This window comes from Pollicipes pollicipes, unplaced genomic scaffold (genome assembly GCF_011947565.3).
Source record: "Pollicipes pollicipes isolate AB1234 unplaced genomic scaffold, Ppol_2.1 Scaffold_4219;HRSCAF=4965_pilon_pilon_pilon, whole genome shotgun sequence".
Lineage (NCBI taxonomy): Eukaryota > Metazoa > Arthropoda > Thecostraca > Pollicipedomorpha > Pollicipedidae > Pollicipes > Pollicipes pollicipes.
In genome coordinates, this window is record NW_023596448.1 from 8,131,986 (window position 1) to 8,151,914 (window position 19,929).

General features: G+C 63.8%; 1 pseudogene; it reads left to right on the forward strand.

Annotated features, from left to right (window-relative positions):
• Positions 1-2,364: 2,364 nt before the first annotated feature.
• The window catches only part of LOC119095365 (protein groucho-like), a 32,717-nt pseudogene continuing 15,152 nt past the window's right edge, over positions 2,365-19,929 (forward strand).

Sequence of the window (19,929 nt, forward strand, 5' to 3'; positions counted from 1 at the left end):
ACCGAACACCCGTCCGGTTACAACTGCGTGTCCGCCCCACTGATGTGTATCACTTCTGTCAGTATGTCAGCTGCCATGTCAAGTGCGGCACGCTTCATTAACGCCGCGGACGCGACAAAGCGCCCGCCGTTGCCGTGGCGACGGTGAGCCAGTTTGCGTCCGTTGCCGTGGCGACGGTGGGCCGGCCGACAGCTACGGCTGTGATTGGTGATCGTCCGGTAACGGACATTTAATGCTGAACAAGCAGATGTCGGCGAAACGGAGTTGGCTACCGGGAGTCCTTGCCGAGATCTCAGGAACGTGTCTTGCGCTAATCTCCCTGTTCGGTTTATCTCTGGGCTACTTTTAGGCGTAGTCTTAAGCGTTAGGGTGTTGGGATTCGTTGACATTGATGCGGTAAATTTATTGCAATGGGTGCTTCCTACTAGGTGAAATTCCACCAGCAATGGCTACATCATTGCGAGTTAATATGGTTCCTGCATGTCTTTTCAGAGATGGTTCCTGCATGCCTGATCAGGGATGGTTCCTAGCATGTATTATCAGGGATGTTTCCTGCACGGCTAATGAAGGATGACTTCTGCATGTCTAACCAAGCAACCTGGTTTGCCAATGACTTGAAATTGGTCGACACCGCACACTAACCCGCCAGCCCGTACCCGTTTTCCCACCCAGGTACCTTTCTTCTCTCGGAGACGTGGTAAGTCACGCTTGGTAACGTGGGTATTGCCTGGGAGACGGAGTCCGCTCTGCTTCGCTCAGGGGCCCTTGTGGCTTCTGATCCATCACTAAGGCCGACAGCTGACATGGGACCTCGCATGCCAGTTGCATTTCCACGTCACTATTGTGTAAGCAGATACAGGCCCCCAGTCTGCAAGAATGGATGACCGCTGCTGGCATGTATATGTCGACACCGTGTCTAGCTTCTATTCGGAAGTCGGAAGACAGAGAGAGAGAGAGAGGAGAGGAGAGAGGAGAGAGTGAGAGAGAGAGAGAGAGATGAGAAGATGAGGAGAGGTGAGTGAGAGAAGAGTAGAGGAGAGATGAGAGAGTATGAGGGAGAGAGGAGAGAGAGAAGAGGAACCGAGAGAGAATAGCTAATTCGTCTTAAATGTAGGCGAATGGCACATGTGGAATAATTTCCAAGTGTCGAACACGGTAAACATTGGCTTACTTGTACACAGAGCAGAGCGATAAAACATTCTCTGCCCCGATGAATTAACTGGTTAGAGCGCCTGCCTTTCAACTGATCCACCCGTGGCGGGGTGGGTTCGAGACGCTTCAACCGCTCGTTACTTGCTGCTGGCTGCTGGGGTGGACCGCGTCCGGCGGCAGCGGACGCGTGAACGGTCAGGTCGTGTCGGAGGCCAGTACGGACCGTGCCGAGCAATGAGGCACGTTCAACTTTGGCCACAAGCTATCGACCTGGAATTTCACGATCGGATGGTGAGTGGAGTCGGGGCTGATGCGGCAGATATTGCTCCACATGGGGTTACATCCTAGAAATCTGTCCAATCCGGCTTGAACATTTTTTTTTCTGACATCATTCACGGGTGCATCGGAAGGCATCACAGAAGATGACGCATCACAAGCTCGCCATCGTTGTTTCGCAAGCAATGTCCAGAGAATGATAGTTATGATATATACATATATGAGCATAGAGCAGGATCAATAAACAATTAAATACATGAATAAAAGAGGATAAACAAATGCAAGGGAATGGAGTGCTAGGCGCGACGTCGCGGGCTGACAAGCCGCACCTGCGCCAGGAACGCCGCTTTGGTCGTGCTCGACAGAGCGCTGCGGCGTGACCGAGCCGGCTCCGCTCCGGCGGCGCCCGGAGGCCGGCCCGTCGGCTGAGGTCACTGATCCATCTCCTCCCGACAGCCATCAGGGGGCGTGAGACGGGACCGAGATACGCAGCCACCGAATCCGGCGACGGCGAGCGCCGATCAGCATTCTGAACACAATGCGGCGCGGCCGTCAGACCAGTCGGCGGGGCCAGCTGACGGCGGTCGGGGCCGACTCATAATACAGCAGAAGTGCTTGAAGTCCCGATCTATAATGCAGCGTACAGGTGCTTGTTTAAAAACGCGGCCGTTGGGCTACCAGCTGTGCATGAAACGTCTTGAAGTGGTCATTAATTGATTCGGCTAGCACTATCAAGAAGTGCTTGTCGGATCATGTCGGCCGCTAACTCCATCCCACCAAGACAAGACACCAGGCATAATCCCGGCCCAAATGTAAAAATACCGTATACAACGCCCCACGTGGGGTGGTGGCGCCGTTCTCGCCTCTGATTGGTCGCCAGCGCGTGTCGTCAGCTGGTGTCCGTTCGAGCGGCCGTTGGCGGCAGTCTGGCGAGAGCGTCCGCTGGGTGTGGTGTGCTGCGCAGCTCGGTGGAGCAGCCGGCGCTCGGCGCGCGCGTGGTGCGTTTTGCGTGACCTCGAGTGCCCCAGCCTTTGGATGATGTACCCGACACCGCGGCCTCCCGGAGCGGTGAGTCCCTCGTCGAGTCACGAGCCGTGGCGGTGGGGCATGTGGCCGCGGCGGCGGCGGCCGGCGCTGCCGCAGGAGCCGCCCGCTCCATGTTGTGCATGTCGTGTTTACCGTGCGGTGGGAGCGCGGACAGGCCAGTGATCACAACACGCTCCAACAGGGTGCATATTTGCAGGCCGGGCCGCCTCAGCCCCCTGGACAGCTCAAGTTCACCATATCGGAGACGTGTGACCGCATCAAGGAGGAGTTCAACTTCCTGCAGACGCAGTACCACGCGTAAGTGCCCGCCCTTCCCTCTGCGCTGATGGTGGATCGGCTCAGCCCGCTAGGGAGGCGCCGCGCCTCCGCTCAGGAGGTTTATGTGTCGGACTCAGAGTCCAGGACTCGGTGACGCACCCGTGCTGTCGGAGTCGCGCTGTCGCGACGTCCTTTTGGGCTGCGCGGCGGAACAGCAGCCTGCTTCAGACAGGCACGCCGTTGGTACTGTCGGCGTGGACGCGGGCGAGTGTTGCGTCGTGCTGGGCGCCGTGCTGGCGTGTTCGGAGCGCGAGCCTTTCGAAACACGACCCCCTCATGGAGGTCTGTCTGCTCTTGGAATCCGATCCGGACCGGACGCCGGGATCGCCGGCCCTGAAATCGCGCGGAATCTTGTGTTCAGCGATCACGCGCTGGGCGGGCGCCTGACGCACCCGCCTGTTTCAGATTGAAGCTGGAATGCGAGAAACTGGCCAACGAGAAGACAGAAATGCAGCGGCACTATGTGATGGTACGTGTACTGGGCCGGCCGGTCCGTGTCTGTCTGTTCGGCGGATGTGTACGTTTGCGTGGTGTGTCACCAATGGTCGCTGTTCTGGGCCGCCCAGCGAAGATGAGCGGCGGTTGTTGAACAGTGCTCTGGCGTGAGGATCAAAGGCTGCGGTTTGACGTCAGCTGGTCAGACTCTGAGACGGGTTTGATGTCAGCTGCTCGACTAAGGCGGGTTTGACGTCAGCTGGTCAGACTGAGGTGGGTTTGACGTCAGCTGCTTAAACTCTGGGGCTGGTTTGACGTCAGCTGCTCAGACTAGGCGGGTTTTGACGTCAGCTGCTCAAACTCTGGGGTTGGTTTGACGTCAGCTGGTCAGGCTTTGGGGCGGGTTTGACGTCAGCTGGTCAGTCAGGCTGAGGCGGGTTTGACGTCAGCTGCTCAGTCAGACTGAGGTGGGTTTGACGTCAGCTGCTCAGTCAGACTGAGGTGGGTTTGACGTCAGCTGCTCAGACTCGTGAGACGGGCTCGCAAAACCCGATGTCAGCGCCTCGCCCGCACTGCCACTAACCCCATCTCTCGGCCCGTTTCAGTACTACGAAATGTCCTACGGCCTGAATGTGGAGATGCACAAACAGGTGAGCATGCTGCGCCACGTGCAAACGCTTTCGGCCAGTGGCCAGCGGACGGTCAATATTTATCTCAAACACGGGCGGGCGCCTGGGTCAATATAGGCTCAGAACAAACACTCGCCACTCCTCACCCCTCCCCGCCCGCGCCAGCGCGTCGGGTCGGCCGAGGCAGCGCGCCTGACCTTTTCATTTGAACGTGCCGACGTCTGCCGGCACCGGCTCTGTAGTTGGATCGCTGCGGTCGGCTGTGGTTCAATTCATATTTCAGTCGCCGGTTGCACGTGCACGGCCCAGTAAAGCGAGCGTGACCGCGCACCGCATGGGTCACGCCAATGAATACCGACGAAGCGCTTTGTGGAATATGGGTCGTCGCACGGCTGTTTTTTGTCGTGATAAAGTGTGGACAAAGGACGGCTCCCGTGAAAGGTGAAAGTGCCAGTCGCGCGCCAACCCGCAAATCGATGTTCGATCCGCGCCGAGTGAGGCGTGCAGGCTGCCCCCGATGATTTATGAATGGTAGCCTGCCGGTTAATGACCGACGTCGTTGAGATACTGTGGCGATACGGGAATCAAATTCGACATAAACAATGGCGGTCGAATCGAGCTCGAGTCTCGTACTCGCTAATCCGATCATCGATCACCGTTATCAGAGCGTCGGCCGCCGGCGGGGACGGGTTCGAGGAAGGCCGGCGCGACGGACGCGGCGCCGCGTCTCTGACCCGCCCCTGCCCCCGCTCTGCCCCTCAGACGGAGATCTGCAAGCGGCTGAATGCCATCCTGGCGCAGGTGATCCCGTTCCTGTCGCAGGATCACCAGCAGCAGGTGGCCTCTGCGGTGGAGCGCGCCAAACAGGTCACCTATGGCCGAACTCAACCAGATCATCGGGGTGCGTACCGCCCCCCTCCCCCCTCCCCCGCACGCCGCGGGTGCTCTGATCGTGCGATACTGCGCGGAGGCGAGAGCGATTTGCATTGGCGGCAGAGGGTGGACCCCCCCCCCCCCCCCACCGCCGTCGGGGGCCGCCCTGCTGCGTCATCACGTGCGTGCTTGTCTCCGCCTCTCGAGCCGTCCCGGCGGGGGTGATGGGGTGACCTTGGGGTGCGCGGGTCAACATCCACCGCCACCACTCGCGAAGCGTTTAGCGCCGGTGCCCAGCGGAACGAGGGGGGCTGCCGTCGCCACGAAGACCCGCCCGCCCGGCTCTAAAAGGATTCGCGAATCTTATACGACCCGGCGACGGGCGCCGCCGAAGACGTCACCGACCATCTGTCGACGCCGCCGGCGGCGTCCTCAGCGTCGTCAATTGACATGTCATGTAGAGCGCCGGACGACAGTATCTCGCCGCGCCCGCCCATCAAGAGGCGCCGCCTCCGCCGCCGCCTCGGTCCGCTATGTCGGTAATTCTGAATTAGCAGCCGGCAGTGAGCGCTCGTGATGAGTTGTGGTGGGGCTCCTCCGCTCCGGAGATAAGCGCCGATTAGGACGGGCGGCGTGCCAGTTACCTGCAGCTTAATGGCCCCTAAATCCAGCCGGCCGGCCGGCTTGTAACAGGATGTCAAAAGCGGTTTATCGGCCGAAATGAATGTAATTAGCGGTATTTTCCTTGTCGTTGAGTGTTGGAGGAGCGGCTGTAATGAATAGTAGCGGCGGCCGGCCGGCGGCATCCGTCTGCCGTGGACTGGGCGTGATCGTATCAGTTTTCCTGCCGTAACAGCTCACTGCGACTGTCGTCGGCGCGGCTGGTAATTGGACCGGGGCGGCTGGACTGTGGGAACGCCGCCTGGCAGCCCAGATGTCTCGGGTCTGGGGTGCGCACTGTCCGCAGACTCGTCACGCCGGCGCGCTGCTCGACGTGGCCGATAGATAACGGCGTCGTGGCGACAAGACGACGTATCAGTTTGTCAACTTCCGGCACTTGAGGCAGGCTGATAGGTCCCTCCCGTAGACCTGGTAACCGCCCGTTTGCGATTCGAGGTGGATTTCGACGCAGCGCTCCTCGCTCGTGGCGTGAATTGGGTGGTTGAGCTCGTCGTGTATGTTGTCCCTCGCCAAACTGGTCTCATTGTGTTCACAATCCACCACGCACTGCGTCACGGGCCACACTACTGATCCGTCCACGGAGACGGGCACCCCCAGCGTCTCCCCATGCCCGCCCCCTCCTGAGACCCGCCAACTCAGCGTCACATTGGCGTCACGCCAGCGCTACACCGGCGTCACACCGGGCGCTGACCGTGGTTCGTTGGCGCGGCGCGTTGCAGCAGCAGATGCACGCGCAGCAGGCGCTGGGTCCGCACGCGCCGACACTGCCGGTGCCGCCGCACGGCCTGCCGGGCATGCCGGGGCTGCCGCCCACCAGCCTGGCGTCGGCCGGTCTGCTGCAGTCGGCCGTCTCCAGCGCCTCGCTGCCCGGCTTCGCCGCCCACCCGCTGATGAAGCCCGACTTCGTGCGCCACGAGGCCGAGATGGCCGCCAAGCGGATGGCGGCGCTGGCCGAGGAGGAGCGGCAGGTGAGTGGCCGCTGACGTCCCCCCCCCCCGCTCCTGTGACGTGCGATGACCCCTGGAGATGTGGGGCGGGGCGGAGGGGCTGGCGTGGCGTGCGTTGGTGCGGGTGGCCTTTGCTGGCGTCTTGTGACGTGCGTTGACCTGGAGTGACCTCTGGTGACCTGATGTGGCCTCGGGTGACCTGGGCAGACCGTCGGCGACTGCGTGGTCTGTGGTCACGTGGAGTGGCCTGAGCGGACGTCCATCGACCTGTCGTGACCTGCGGGTGTGATCAGGACGCGACTGTGACCTGTCGCGTTACCTGGGAGTCTGTGTTGGCCGTGGCCGGTGGTGACATTCGGTTCGTTTTCGCGACCTGTGGTGTGTACTGTGCGGTGCCTGGTGATGAACGGCGTGTGGGGGGAGGGGGAAGGGGAGGGGGGACCTCCGCCGAACGACTTCGTTTTGCGGTGATGGATGAGTGATTGCAGCTATTAGGGCCGAATGGGACCTCTGCTGTCATTGTGCGGTTCATTAAGGCCTCTGATTGAAATCGCTTCGGGCGATACGGATTTCACGGATTTTGTTGGAATGCCATGCATGGATGAATGGTCTCCGAACTGGGTCGTGGCTGGCGTCGTCGCCGTGGGACAAGGGAAAGTTTCAGAGTCACGACAGGCCTTTGTCTGCCTGTAAAATATTTAATTTGATAGCTGCCCACCCGGCCCCAGACAGATAATTTGTCAGCACTTATCTGCGCAATCACGGACGTTAGTCCACTGTGTTTACCAGGCCAGGAAATGGTGGGTAAATCCTCCTCATGTGTCACTCCCCGGCTAAACTGATTTCTCGACTTCCTCGGTAAGCTGATTTCTCTCAGGCTTGCTAAGCCCTGGCGTGGCGGATTTGTGGGAGCCGGCGGTCTGGTCGGCCGCGCGCCCCCCGCCATCGATCGGTTCCGCCCGGCCCGACGCCAACATGGCGGGGCGCCGCCGCCGCCGCCGCACGGGCTCCTGCGACCCGGGCCGACCCCGGCCGGCGGCATCTCCGTGTGATCAGCGCCGCCGCCGGCCGCCGGGGAGGCCGCGCGACAGACGTCACGCTTGAGTGCTGCCGCAGATGACCGTGTTTGGTTTATTCAGGTGGGAAGGGAGGAGCGCGAAGTGCGGTCTTTGTGGGACCGGCTGGCAGCGAGCTCGTTTGGAATGGCTGGTCGCGTATCCGGAAGCCACGGCACGCTGAGTGGAAGCCACGTATGACAGGCTGATTCGGGTGGGCCGCGGCGCCTGCGAGCTCTCGGGCGTCGGTGGCGGCTTTAGGCCATCAGGAGGGCCAGGGCGTCCTCCGCGGTACCGGCAGCCGCCCGTTGGCCCGGTCTTGAAAGTTCTGGATCGCCGAGCTCGCGCCGGCTGGCCGGGAGCGGCGCAGCAGCTGACGCCAGCTGACCTCCGCGGTCACGTGACCTTCTGACCGGCCACCTGCCGCCCCCTCCCCCCTCCCCCACGGCCAGCCGCGGTCTCTCTCTCTCTCTCTCTCTCTCTCTCTCTCTCTCTCTCTCTCTCTCTCTCTCTCTCTCTCTCTCTCTCTCTCTCTCTCTCTCTCTCTCTCTCTCTCTCTCTCTCTCTCTCTCTCTCTCTCTCTCTCTCTCTCTCTCTCTCTCTCTCTCTCTCCGCCCCTCTCTCTCCCGCTGGCGCTGACTCCGCCCCATGCCTCCTGATTACGCCTAAGCAGATTAGCGTCGGTGGCGCCGCCCGGCGGTCAGACACGGTCTCTCCTCCCGCGCCGGCGGCGGCGTCGAAAAACCGCGCCTTTTTATGTCGCGCCTCCGCGAGGGGGCGCGCGCGGCCGGCCGGCCGAGACAATGGCGATGCGGCCGATAGGACACCTGTCGGAGCGTAAAAAGCCCGCGGCGCCGGCTGACCCATTGTGCGGCCGACCCTCCGCGCGCTCCGTAATTGGCGCGCCGGCGGCGGCGCTCAGCTGGCGGCCGGGCGCGCCACAGGCCCGGTTCGCGCCAAAACGTAGCGAGGGCGAGGATCGCGGTCGGTCTGTCTGAGGATGGCGGCTTGCGGAGGAGAGGGGGGGGGGGGGGGAAGCTAGGCGCTCGGGCGGTCCCCGGAAGGGAAGTGCCGACGGAGACTAGTACCCGGCCGATAGGGGTCGCCTGAAGGAAGTGGCGGTGGAGCCCGGCCCAGCCGCGGCGGAGGCAGCGCCAGCGCCGAGGAGCGGCGCGCCGGGCAGGAAGCGCGTCCTGCCGACGCCGCGCGTGACACGAGCGCCGGCCCGCGACGCCAGCCGCGCGCCGCCGCCACGGACGCCCGTAATCAAGTGATCATTTACACGAATTTGCCGCCAGTCCGGCCAAGGTCAGGGCGGGCGGGCGAGCGTGACGGCACGTCACAGACGTGGGGCCAATGGGGGCGCCGGGGCGTGACCCGTCCTCGGTGACGGTGACCGACCTCCTGCGACGGTGACACGGCGGCTGTTGTCACCGGAGGACATGACCCTGGAGATGCGAAGGGGAGGGATGACTGAACAGCCGGGGAAGGGTTCCTGTTCCACAGACGACAAAAGCAGTTCAACATTCACATGTTGTTGCGTTGTGCGCCCGCACCCGTGAGTGGTCTAGATGTGTAACGAGATCCTCAGCACGTGATTTTGACTCGTGGGTGGGGCGCTAATTATGAAAATGTACTATTATGAAAGAAAAGTACTGAATATATGTTGATAATGAGAACGAAACTGGAATATTTTAGTCCGGCATCAGGAGGGATGATCGTGTAAGTAGTTACTGCCAGCTAATTACGAAGTAGGTTTATCATGCTCAAAGCGTGCAAAGAAGTGTGAGGTATCGAACTTTTATTGGTCCGTGTCCGGTTTTCTTTCACGCCTAGCTTGGTTCTCGTCACCCAAATCAGTTACAAGACATGACACAACACTTGACCTGCAGAGGCGTCTTTTTGCCGACACTCAGCAAGAAGTGCGCGACATTGTCCAGTTGGTGTGATTACACTGCAGCACCCCCCGGCATGGTGTCATGCCCGCTACCCGGTCCTGGGTGGGTTGGGGGACCGGTACCAGAGGCGTCGTCCCCAGAACGGCGCCCGACAGGCCACAGGGGCAGCGGGCGGACGCCATCAAGGCCAGGCCGTGTTCGTGGCGGGAGCTGTGCGGTGACGGAGAAGGCAGCAGCTGGACGACGGTGGCTGGCGCATGCGCGTGGAAACAGTGAGAGCTGTCGGTTAGCCGTGAGGCAAACCCGTGGGGAAATCAAAGCCTAGTCGAAGTGGTGGGAATCGAGCCCAGACCTGAGGATCCAGGAAACCGGAACCTTCAGCTGCACGGCCACACCGACATGGACGGACAAGCTGACATGCACGGACCGACATGGACGGACAGGCCGACATGGGCCGGACGACACGGACGGACAGGCCGACATGGGCCAGACGACATGCACGGACAGGCCGGCACGGGCGCGCGAATAGCGGCAGCGTCACTTCCGATCCGTCTGAATGAGAAAAGACAGCTAAAGGGCGGGCGTCCGGTCTAGGTCAACCTGGCCACGGCGAGCGTTCGCCCGCTCTCGTCCCTACTATCCTCGACAAAGCCGTCGAACGAACCAACTTGCTGACCCTCTCGGTAGTGCTGTGCTGCCCTGGCCGAGCCATAGCGAGCTTCCGAACCATAGCGAGCTTCCGGGCCGTAGCCAGCTTCCGAGCCATAGCGAGCTTCCGAGCCATAGCGAGCTTCCGGGCCGTAGCGAGCTTCCCGGCCTCCTCTCCGTACGCTTGCGGATGCCGTGCCATTGTGCTGGTAATAAGCGGGTCGGTTCAAAGGGAAACAGAAAGCGGAATGGAGACAAAGGCGGCGGTGGGACGAGGCCCCACCCACCAATTTGCCCGGTGTAGGAACAGCCACGACAAAGAGGTTGTGATGGACACCCCCGGTCTGAGAAGACGACGCAGCGACCCCTCTCGTCGAGAGGCTCACGTGGAGCGGAAGGGGAACAATGGCCACAGTTGGTGCGGCGCATCGGGCGGATAACTATGCTTTACGTAACGTTGTGTGCAATCTGTTCACGGTTGTTAGCGGTTTTGTGGTTTCGCAGTTCACTCGTGTAATGGGTCGTCCAGTTTGACCTGTTGGGAGGTTTGACGTGTCCGGCGTTGGAAGCAGCAGTGTCTGGGACGGTTGTCTCGGGATCTGAGGAATCGAAGGCTCGAGTCAGGGCCTCCCACCTGGCCGCCGTATTCGGCTGGCTGGCCAGGCCAGGCGGCACTCAGCGGTCTGCGGGCCGGGCGCGGCTCCGTCTCCCACGTGTCCCGCGCGTCTCACGCGTGTCTACCCCGCGTGTCTCCTGTATCTTCCGTGCCTCCCGTGTCGCGCCGCCACGCCTCCCTCGTCGGGCGGCCGGCGCGTCTCACGCGCGTGTTCCGCCCCGCCATGGGAACGGCACCGCGTCACGCCGTCACGCCGCGGCCGCGACGGCGTGACGCGGCGCAGCGGGCAGCCGGCCGTCACGCGCGCCGTCGTCACGGATGCGCCGCCTTTGTCGGCCGCCACGGCCGATTGCCGGCGGGCGGCGGCGCGCCGGCCTGAAATTAAAACGTGGCCGGCGCCTCGACCTCCCCCGGCGCCCGTAATGGACGCGCCCAACCGGCGTGATTACACGCTACAAAATAATTGATAAACATGGCTGGAATTCCTGGGCCCCACGTCGTCTTTGTGACGTCACGGACCGTGCGGCGGGTCGGCTGCGTGCCGGGCGGTACTCGGGCAGAATCGGTGCCCCTGATGGGCGGAGTTGACCCCCTCCGGTGGGTGGAGTCGACCCCCTCCGATGCCGCGCGGTCCTCCCCGCCCGCTCGCAACGTGACGCCGCTGACCGATTCAATGAGCGCTCTGTGGCCGCTGAGATGCGGGAGCGCCGTGATTTATCGTGCAGCCCGGGCGCCACAAAGACAGCAGATGGGGGGTGCTTTAGGGCGACTGGAAAAGCCGTCGCGATTGGGAGCATGTCGTGACGACCGGCGCCGGGGTTGGGCTGCGGCTGCTCGCGGCGCTCGAGCGTCCATGGTGTTCTGCTGTGGCGTGTTTGTCGACCGCACGCGGAAGTGTCGCTGTCCTCGATGTCCTCGATGATGTCGCTGTCGCCGCGTGTGGTGCTGTGTGGCCGTGTGTGGTGCTGTGTCGCCGCGTCTAGTGCTGTGTCGCCGCATGCGGTGCTGTGTCGCCGCGTCTGCTGCTGTGTCGCCGCATGCGGTGCTGTGCCGCCGCGTCTGCTGTTGTGTCGCCTCATGCCGCGTCACTGCTCCGCGCCGGCCGCCCTGGTATCTGTTAGGCGGCTGGCACTCAGATGGGTTACGCGCTGGCGTCGTCTGGCTGTTGACCGGTTTTTCTGCGGGCCATGTGTGTCACGTGATCATACTGCTGTTTGTTTTTCCGTCACCCGATCCCCTTCTTGTCGCGGCGTCCACGTCGGCCGTGCCCGTCTATCTGATGCCGTCTCCCTCGCTGTCACCAGTCGTGTTTTTCCGGCGCCTGCCTGCGTCTGTGTTGTTCTTCTGGCCCTCTTTCCTCAGCTCGTTTCCAGGCCCTCCCCGCGGCCCTTCTCCAAACCCCTTGTGTCACCACTGCCCCCCTCCCCCCATCCCCCGCAGCGCGCTAATCGGCTACCCTGACCCCTCGCTATCTCCGTCCATCAGGGTCCGCCCAGCCACACTTCCACGTTCCCAACGACGTGTCGGCGTCTCCCTCCGCCTGTTATCCTCGCCCCCGGCCTGGTTTCGTCTTTCCCCTGAACTATGTATGCTCCGTGCTGCCTCAGCCTGTATGCGGTGTCGCCCTTCGGCGTTGTCGCGGGTTCTCGTCCCGCCACGTTCCGTGCCCCGTGCTCGTGGCCGCGCTCCGCCGGTCTGGGCTGACTGTGTGCTCTGTGCTCCTCAGACAGGGAGCGCCGCCCGGCTGGCCGCCGTCACCGCCGGCTACCGCTCGGCGCAAGTGGTACGTACCCGTCAGCACCGGCCTCTTCTCAACACCACGCCGTGTTTCTTCTATCTGTCTTGTCACCCTGTTGAATGCCGTTTTCTGATACGTCGCTATTAGTGGTATTTGGGGCCAGGCTGACTGGCCGGTGAGGGAGTCCAGTCCAGTCCAGGCGGGCCGGCCAATGAGGGAGTCCGGCCCAGTCCAGGCTTGCCGGCCAATGAGGGAGTCCGGCCCAGTCCAGGTTGGCCGGGCAGTGAGGGAGTCCGGTCCAGTCCAGGCTGGCCGGCCAGTGAGGGAGTCCGGCCCAGTCCACTTTGGCCGGGCAGTGAGGGAGTCCAGTCCAGTCCAGGCTGGCCGGCCGGTGAGGGAGTCCGGTCCAGTCCAAGCGGGCGGGCCAATGAGGGAGTCCAGTCCAGTCCAGGCTGGCCGGCCGGTGAGAGTCCAGTCCAGTCTGGTCCGGCCGGCCGGTGAGGGAGTCCAGTCCAGTCTGATCTGCTCCCGCCCGTCAGCTGACGACAGCGTCACGTGGGATCAGAGCGCGGCCCGGCTCGTTTTGGAGGAATTATTTATTGGCGCGCGTAATTGGTCATTAGCGTCGCGATCAATCACGCCGGCGGAGGCGCTGGGAAACGGCGCGACACGTTCTGCAGGATCGAGCACGGGCCTCCCGGCCGCTCGCTGGGCTTCACCCTCCCCGTGTCCTGATGGGTTGGCCAGCGGCGCTCTCTCCGCGCCCATCTGCTCCCATCCGCTGCCCGGCCCAGCCCGGCCCGGCCGGCCTGCTGAGCCCTCGCCGGGGAGATCGACCACCGGCCGCCCGCCGCCGCTCAGCCGTGTAAAACAGCGGGCAGCTATGCTGTAAAATGAGTCACGCCAACTGGACGGGCCGGCTGGCCGTCCGGCCCCCTCCCCCCACCCCCCGCTTCCACACCGGCCCGGCGATTAGCGGGCGGCGCGACGGTGGCGCCGCCGGCGGCCGAGCCGCGAACCGCGCGCGTCGTGTGTTGAGGTCTGCGTAATCCATCAGCCGCGGCGTCCCGGCCGCGCAGATCACAAAAACACCAGCCCGGCCGGCGGCGGTGGCGGCCGGCCGGCAAACGGCCGCGCTCCGGCCGGCCCCGTAATTGTAGTGGAGAGGAGGCGGGCGCGGACGCCGGCGGGGGCACGAAAGGCGCACATTACCGCCGAATCGCGGCGGTGGCGCCCGGGAAGGGGCCCGCGGCACGATACCATCTCGCGGCCGGCGAAATGAGGGGTTCGTTTGCGCCGCCCAGACACCTGGTCCGGGTCAATTAGACGCCGCGGGAGGGGTGCGAGCTCCCCCCGGTCTCCCCCCCCCCCCTCCCGCCCCGCCGGTGACTGTCTGGCCGCGTGTGTCGCCGCCGCGGACCCTCAGACGGCTATCCTCGGGCGCCGCCCCCCCCCCCCCGCCCGCCCCGCCGGTGACTGTCTGGCCGCGTGTGTCGCCGCCGCGGACCCTCAGACGGCTGTCCTCGGGCGCCGCCCCCAGCCCCGCCGCTCGCCGTCACCGCCGTAAAATCCGACTGTTTGTGTGTTGTGAGGCGCCGCCGTCCGCGCCGGCGCCGTGAATGCCGCGGCGGCGCCGCCGTCATTGTCGGCGAGCCGGCCCGCCCGTCACCTGGCTGCCTTTATTTGTACTAATACCCGGCCGGGGGAGCCGCGTGGGGGAGATTCGACCCGGCCCCGGGAAGGCCGGCGCTGTTGACGGAACGTGATAACAGCGCGCCCGGCCGGCTCCCCTCGCCCTCTCATCCTCCCCTTCCGTCCCCCTCCGTTCCGGTCCGCTCCTTTCCCCCCGGATAAATTGCCCTATAATTCTAATTTCCCCGTTTGCCGTCGCCCCTCGCCTGCTCCCCCTCCTTCTCCCCACCCGCCTGCCGGCCCATTGTAAATCAGTTTCGAAGTGAAGTGTAAAAAGGGACTGGATAATTTGGTGGGAACGGGGGTGTGGCGGCGCCAGCGCTCGAGGCGAGGGGAGGGCAGGACGGCACGACGGTGGATGCCACCGTCCGGCGTCATCCGATCGTCCATTGAATTCGCCTCGGGCACTGATGCGATTTGCCCTCCCCTCCCTCCCACTCCTAATTCGGCGGCCCCTCCGCTCAGCGGACGTCGAGGGAAGGGGGGGGGGGGGGGGAGAGCGTGGCGAACCGTCACAAATCTGACGTTCCGGCGTTCGTGTTCCCGCCACGACGCCCCGCCAGATGGCGCGAAATGATGGCCGTGGCGCCGGTGTTGACGACGACTCGGCGCCGCGAAAGACGGCCTCTTTTCCCGGATCCAGCAAGGCGCGGCTCGAGCAGCCAGTTGTTTGTTTTGTCGTTGAAAACAGATGGGAGGCTTTCTTTGGCAGGATAGATAGCCGTAGTACGCCTCGAGAACAATCGGTGTCGTGGACGACTGCTTTTGGGTGGAGGCTGTTTTTGATATGCTACCGGCCTGCTCGCCCTGCGTGCTCAGTGATGAAACGGAAGAATGGACATTCAGATCTCGTCCTAAAAACGCAGATAGATGTCTTGGCTTTTTGTGCTGTCAAACCTGGGCCTGCCGCTGTAGCCTATTAACGTCAGCTTTGTCAGATCTAAGGTGATAGGACGCTGTCGTTCGTGTCACGTGACAAGGCGCTGACCCCCCCCCCCCCTCCACTGTCGTCCACGTCACGTGATCTGGGTCCAACGACCATCGCCTCCCGTGGTTCAACCCTCCGCCTTCGCGCGCAAAATGACGGCCGTTCATCGTTGGGAGGCGCCGGCGCCGAACCGACCGGCCGTTCGTCTTCGTCTCCCGTCTCTGTCGGCCGCGATCGCGTCTCCCGTCCCATCGAGTCCATCTGGCGGGAGTCGTTGGTGTCGGCCGGCGGACCTCCCTCTGGACGCGGCCCGTCTCCCGTCTCATCGAGTCCATCTGGCGGGGGTCGTCGGTGTCGGCCGGCGGACCTCCCTCTGGACGCGGCCCGTCTCCCGTCTCATCGAGTCCATCTGGCGGGAGTCGTCGGTGTCGGTCGGCAGACCTTCCTCTGGACGCGGCCCGTCTCCCGTCTCGACGAGGCTGTCTGGCGGGAGTCGTCGGTGCCGACCGGCGGACCTCCATCTGGACGCGGCCCGTCTCCCCTCTCGGCGAGTCCATCTGGCGGGAGTCGTCGGTGTCGGCCGGTGGACCTCCCTCTGGACGCGGCCCGTCTCCGGCTTCCGCTCGCCGGTGGCGTCACGCCCGGCCGCCGCCCGTCACGCCGCCGTTCTCACGCCCTCACGCGGTGTGACGTGACGGCGCTAACGGCCGGGGTCGCGCCGGCGCCGGCGGCGGCCGCTCGCCGCGCGACAGACGACAGACGCGTGTTTGCTCAGATGGCGGCCGGCAGCGGCACTGTTTCCGCTTTTTCCGCCGCTGCGCTCGCGGTAGGGGGGGGAGGCGCCGGCTGCCGCCCGGCCGGCGGGAGGGGGAAGGTGCCGACCGCGGGGAGGGGGGGGGGGGGGGTAGGGCCACCTGTGCGAGCCGGACCCCCGCGGCCGCCGCACAAAGAAGACCCGTGCGGGTGCGATCGATTCACGGGCGCGCGCGGCCCGCCCGGCACGACCCTTCCCGCCCCTGCTGTACGGGGCGCGTCTCGGTGGCTCGGGTGTCTCCCTGCCATCGCTCCCCGTCTCGTTCGCGGGGCGGGCACCGCGAGAACCGCAGCGACAGGTTAGCCGGCGGCGGTGGCGGCGTGCGCGGCCGGGCGGGGGCCACTGGTGCCGCTGCTATCGCTCGACAGGGCGGCGCGGCACGCCCGCCCCCGCCCCCTCGGCCGGCTTCGGCTGGCCTGTGCGGGCCTCGGAGCAGCGCTCCGATGTTGTCTGGATGGTCGCGACCTCCCTCCCCCACTCTGTTCCGACAGTCGCACCTCTTGATGTACCGCCATCAGCCGGTGGGCGCGGCCGCAGCCGGCTCCCGCATCCCCAGCCGGCGCCCGCTGTGTCTGTATCTCCGCCCGCTCCGCTGCAGGCGCTGCCCCGGCCCGCCGCGCCACCGCCGCCGGTGGTTTCCCATCGGCGGCGCGGCGTGACTGACCGCGGCCACCAATTAGTGGCCTCGTCCCCGGTGGCGTCACGCTCGCCTGGCGCCGGCCGCGGCGCCGGTAATGGGCCGCCGCGGAGGCTCGAGGCCCGCCCGGCTGCGGCCGCCGCCACCGGGCCGGCGGCGGCGGCCACGCGGTCTGCTCTGGTCCGGGGGTGCAGTCGGATCCGTCGCCACAGAAGTTTTGATTGGGCCCGTGACGGCCGAGAACTGGAAAGGTTCGGTTACGAGCTGGTATGCGATTTGTTGCGAGTTAGTGGCTTTATTTCAGGGCGCGAGACTTGATCTGCTTCTGCGAAAGTCGAGGTGCTGGCAGAGTTATACTCGCACCCCACACCCGCTCGCTGAGAAACTCCGGGAATGGCAGTGATACTCGCACCCTGCACCCGCTCCCTGAGGAACTCTGGGAATGGCAGAGTGATACTCGCACCCCGCACCCGCCTGGGAACGGCAGAGTGATACTCGCACCCGCTCTCTGAGGAACTCTGGGAATGGCAGAGTGATACTTGCACCCTGCACCCGCTCGCTGAGGAACTCTGGGAACGGCAGAGTGATACTCGCACCCCGCACCCGCTCGCTGAGGAACTCTGGGAACGGCAGAGTGATACTCGCACCCCGCACCCGCTCGCTGAGGAACTCTGGGAACGGCAGAGTGATACTCGCACCCCGCACCCGCCTGGGAACGGCAGAGTGATACTCGCACCCGTTCCCTGAGGAACTCTGGGAACAGCAGAGTGATACTCGCACCCCGCACCCGCTCGCTGAGGAACTCTGGGAACGGCAGAGTGATACTCGCACCCGCTCCCTGAGGAACTCTGGAACAGCAGAGTGATACTCGCACCCCGCACCCGCTCGCTGAGCAACTCTGGGAGCGCCCGGACACTGAGCACCAGCGAGACTCCGCGGGGAACCGTGCAGCATCCAGAGCCTGGAACTCGTGTGGAATGTTCCGGAACGCAACAGTGGACCGTTGCCCTCCTCATGGCTCGGCTGCGGCGTGCCGGAGCTGCCGCCACACTGTTGATCTGATGATGAAGGGCCCGCCGTCACTCAGTCACATCTGGCTGGGACGCCACCCACGCCGCAGACCGTGGCGTGTCACGTCACACCGCATGTGTGTACTGTGCCGCGTCACACCACATGAGACGGTGTCGGTTCACGTGCAGACGGTGTCATCGCGTCGGCGCCACGTGCAGAGGGAGTCGGTATCACGCCACCTGTAGAGGAGGTCTCGGCGTCATATAACGTTCAGAGGATGCCGCATCACATCACGTGCAGAGGGGATGTCGCGTGATCACATCACGTGCAGACGACGTGACGACGTGTCACGCGGATGCAGCGTGACACCACGCCGCCGGCAGACGGCGGCGCCCTCTGGCGTCGGTCAGTGACATCACGTCACGTGACGTGACGGCGTCGCTCAGCCGCTCATGTCCGGCGCCATCTGCAGGCAGCGGCGCCCCCCCCCCCCCTACCCTCTGGAGGGAGGGGGTGTGCGGCCGGCCGGCCGGTCCCCGCCTATCTAATCGGTGCTCAGTGGCAGCGCTGACACGGCCCTGTGTTGTCAAAGCGGCAGGGCCGGCCGGGGCGACCCAGCCGGAGGGGAGGGGGGGGGGGGGGGGGGGTGGGCGGGCGGCGGGTGGTCTGCACGCGAAGATGCAGTCGTTATGAGGAGGAGGGCTGGTCGAGAGATGCCAGGACGCGGGGAGCGACAGACGCTGCGCCGCCGGGCGCGCCATGTTTGTTCAGACTGCGCCGTGGTTTGTCATCGTTGGTCAACCAGTGGTGAAAGGGGCGTGACTGGTTCGTCTGATCGACCAGCTGCTTGCTGGTCCCGTGGACATGATGGGCGTTGCTCACATTCCTACCACAGGTGGGCAAACTCTTTCGACATGCGGCGTTCACTGAAAGTTGGCTCATCTCCATCCATGCACTGTCACCATGTTATAATAACAGGTTCATGTTCCCAAATTTCCCAAATTCCTGTTCGCGGTGCGCGCAGACTTCCTTAGCCTTAACTAACTTCTCCAGATGAGTGGTGCACTGGTGAGCGTGCTTAAAGTCAAGCTGATCGCCCGGCTTTTCCCGGTATCAGTCACTCGGCTTCTTGAAATTCAAACACCGCCGCGGCAAAGTAAACGGCGTGGTGATTTTGCCTGTGCACCTGACGCCTAATGCCTGTAAGGCTGTCAGGAATGCATGCTGATTCCGTGTGGGCTAATGCGGCCGGCCGCCGGCTCGGCCGCCAGACCACCGTCTGCACCGCAGTCTCGGTCCGCTGCCCGGCCCCGGCGGAATCCCGCCTCGCGCCAGAGCGATGGCCCAACACCGGGGCCGATTCTCCCGGCGGATTATCCTGAGAGACGTCCGCATTATCATAACACGTACATTCAAATGGACGCCTTGATTGCGGTCCATTTGTTCTAAGCTGCTATTAACGTCCCGTGTTGTGCTGCATATTCTCCGTGTTTACCGTGCATTACGATGGGAGATGTCGATATGCACGTGCCGCTGTGGGGCCTGTTCCTCCGCAACGGTGGGGAGTCGCGGCTTGGCCGTTATGCCGGGCGCCGGGGCAGAGAGGGAAAGTGCCGGGTGGATGGTCGAGGAACAGGGCGCTGTTTCCGCGCCGCAATCGGCGCCAGTGATAGCGGCGGTGACGAGCGGTGACACTGTTGACGTCCGCCGCAGAGAGAGGATTGACAGACATTCCTGCCACTCAAGCAGCCCCAGCTGTGTCAGTGCCGCGCCCTCTTCGTCTTGTTTCCTTTGCCGTGTGTGCTCTGGTGTCACCACCGAGGCCTGCGGCCCTCTGACCTGCCAGCCGCTAGGATTCTCCGTTTGACACGCGTGATCTGCTGCTGACCGCCGTGACCTCTCACATGTCCAGCCCAAATCTTGTGCCATGACCTATGTTCTCACATATGTCCTTCATTCTCACGTCTGACCTTCGTTCTCACATCTGACATATGTTCTCACGTCTGGCCTTTGTTCTCATATCTGATTGTCGGTCTCACATCTGACCTATGTTCTTACCATCGTGACCTCTGCTCTGACCTCTGTGACCCGTCTGACCTCTGACCTCTACCCCGTGTGTTACAGAGGCGCTCCATGTCGCCCGATGTGCGAGAGCGAGAGAAGCCGGTCCGACCCAGGTCAAGGACGCCCGACGAGCGTGATGCTGAGGTCAAGCGACGGAAGGAGACTATCAAACGCGAGGTACTGGTCACCGCTGCCGCCTCCCCCTCCCCCGCCCCCTACCCCACCTTCACCTCGTCGCCTCTACACCCATCACTCCTGCTCTCCCTGACCCCTACCCCATCTCGTCGCCTCTACACCCATCACTCCTGCTCTCCCTGACCCCTATCCCACCTCGTCGCCTCCGCGCCCATCACTCCTGTTTGTGGCATCAGCGACGAGCCGCGATGGTCTCTGTCTGGCTCATTTGAGTCACGGTAGGGGCGTGTTGGCTTTGCCATTCGGCCATCTTCTGGCTGTGCGGGAACTCGTCA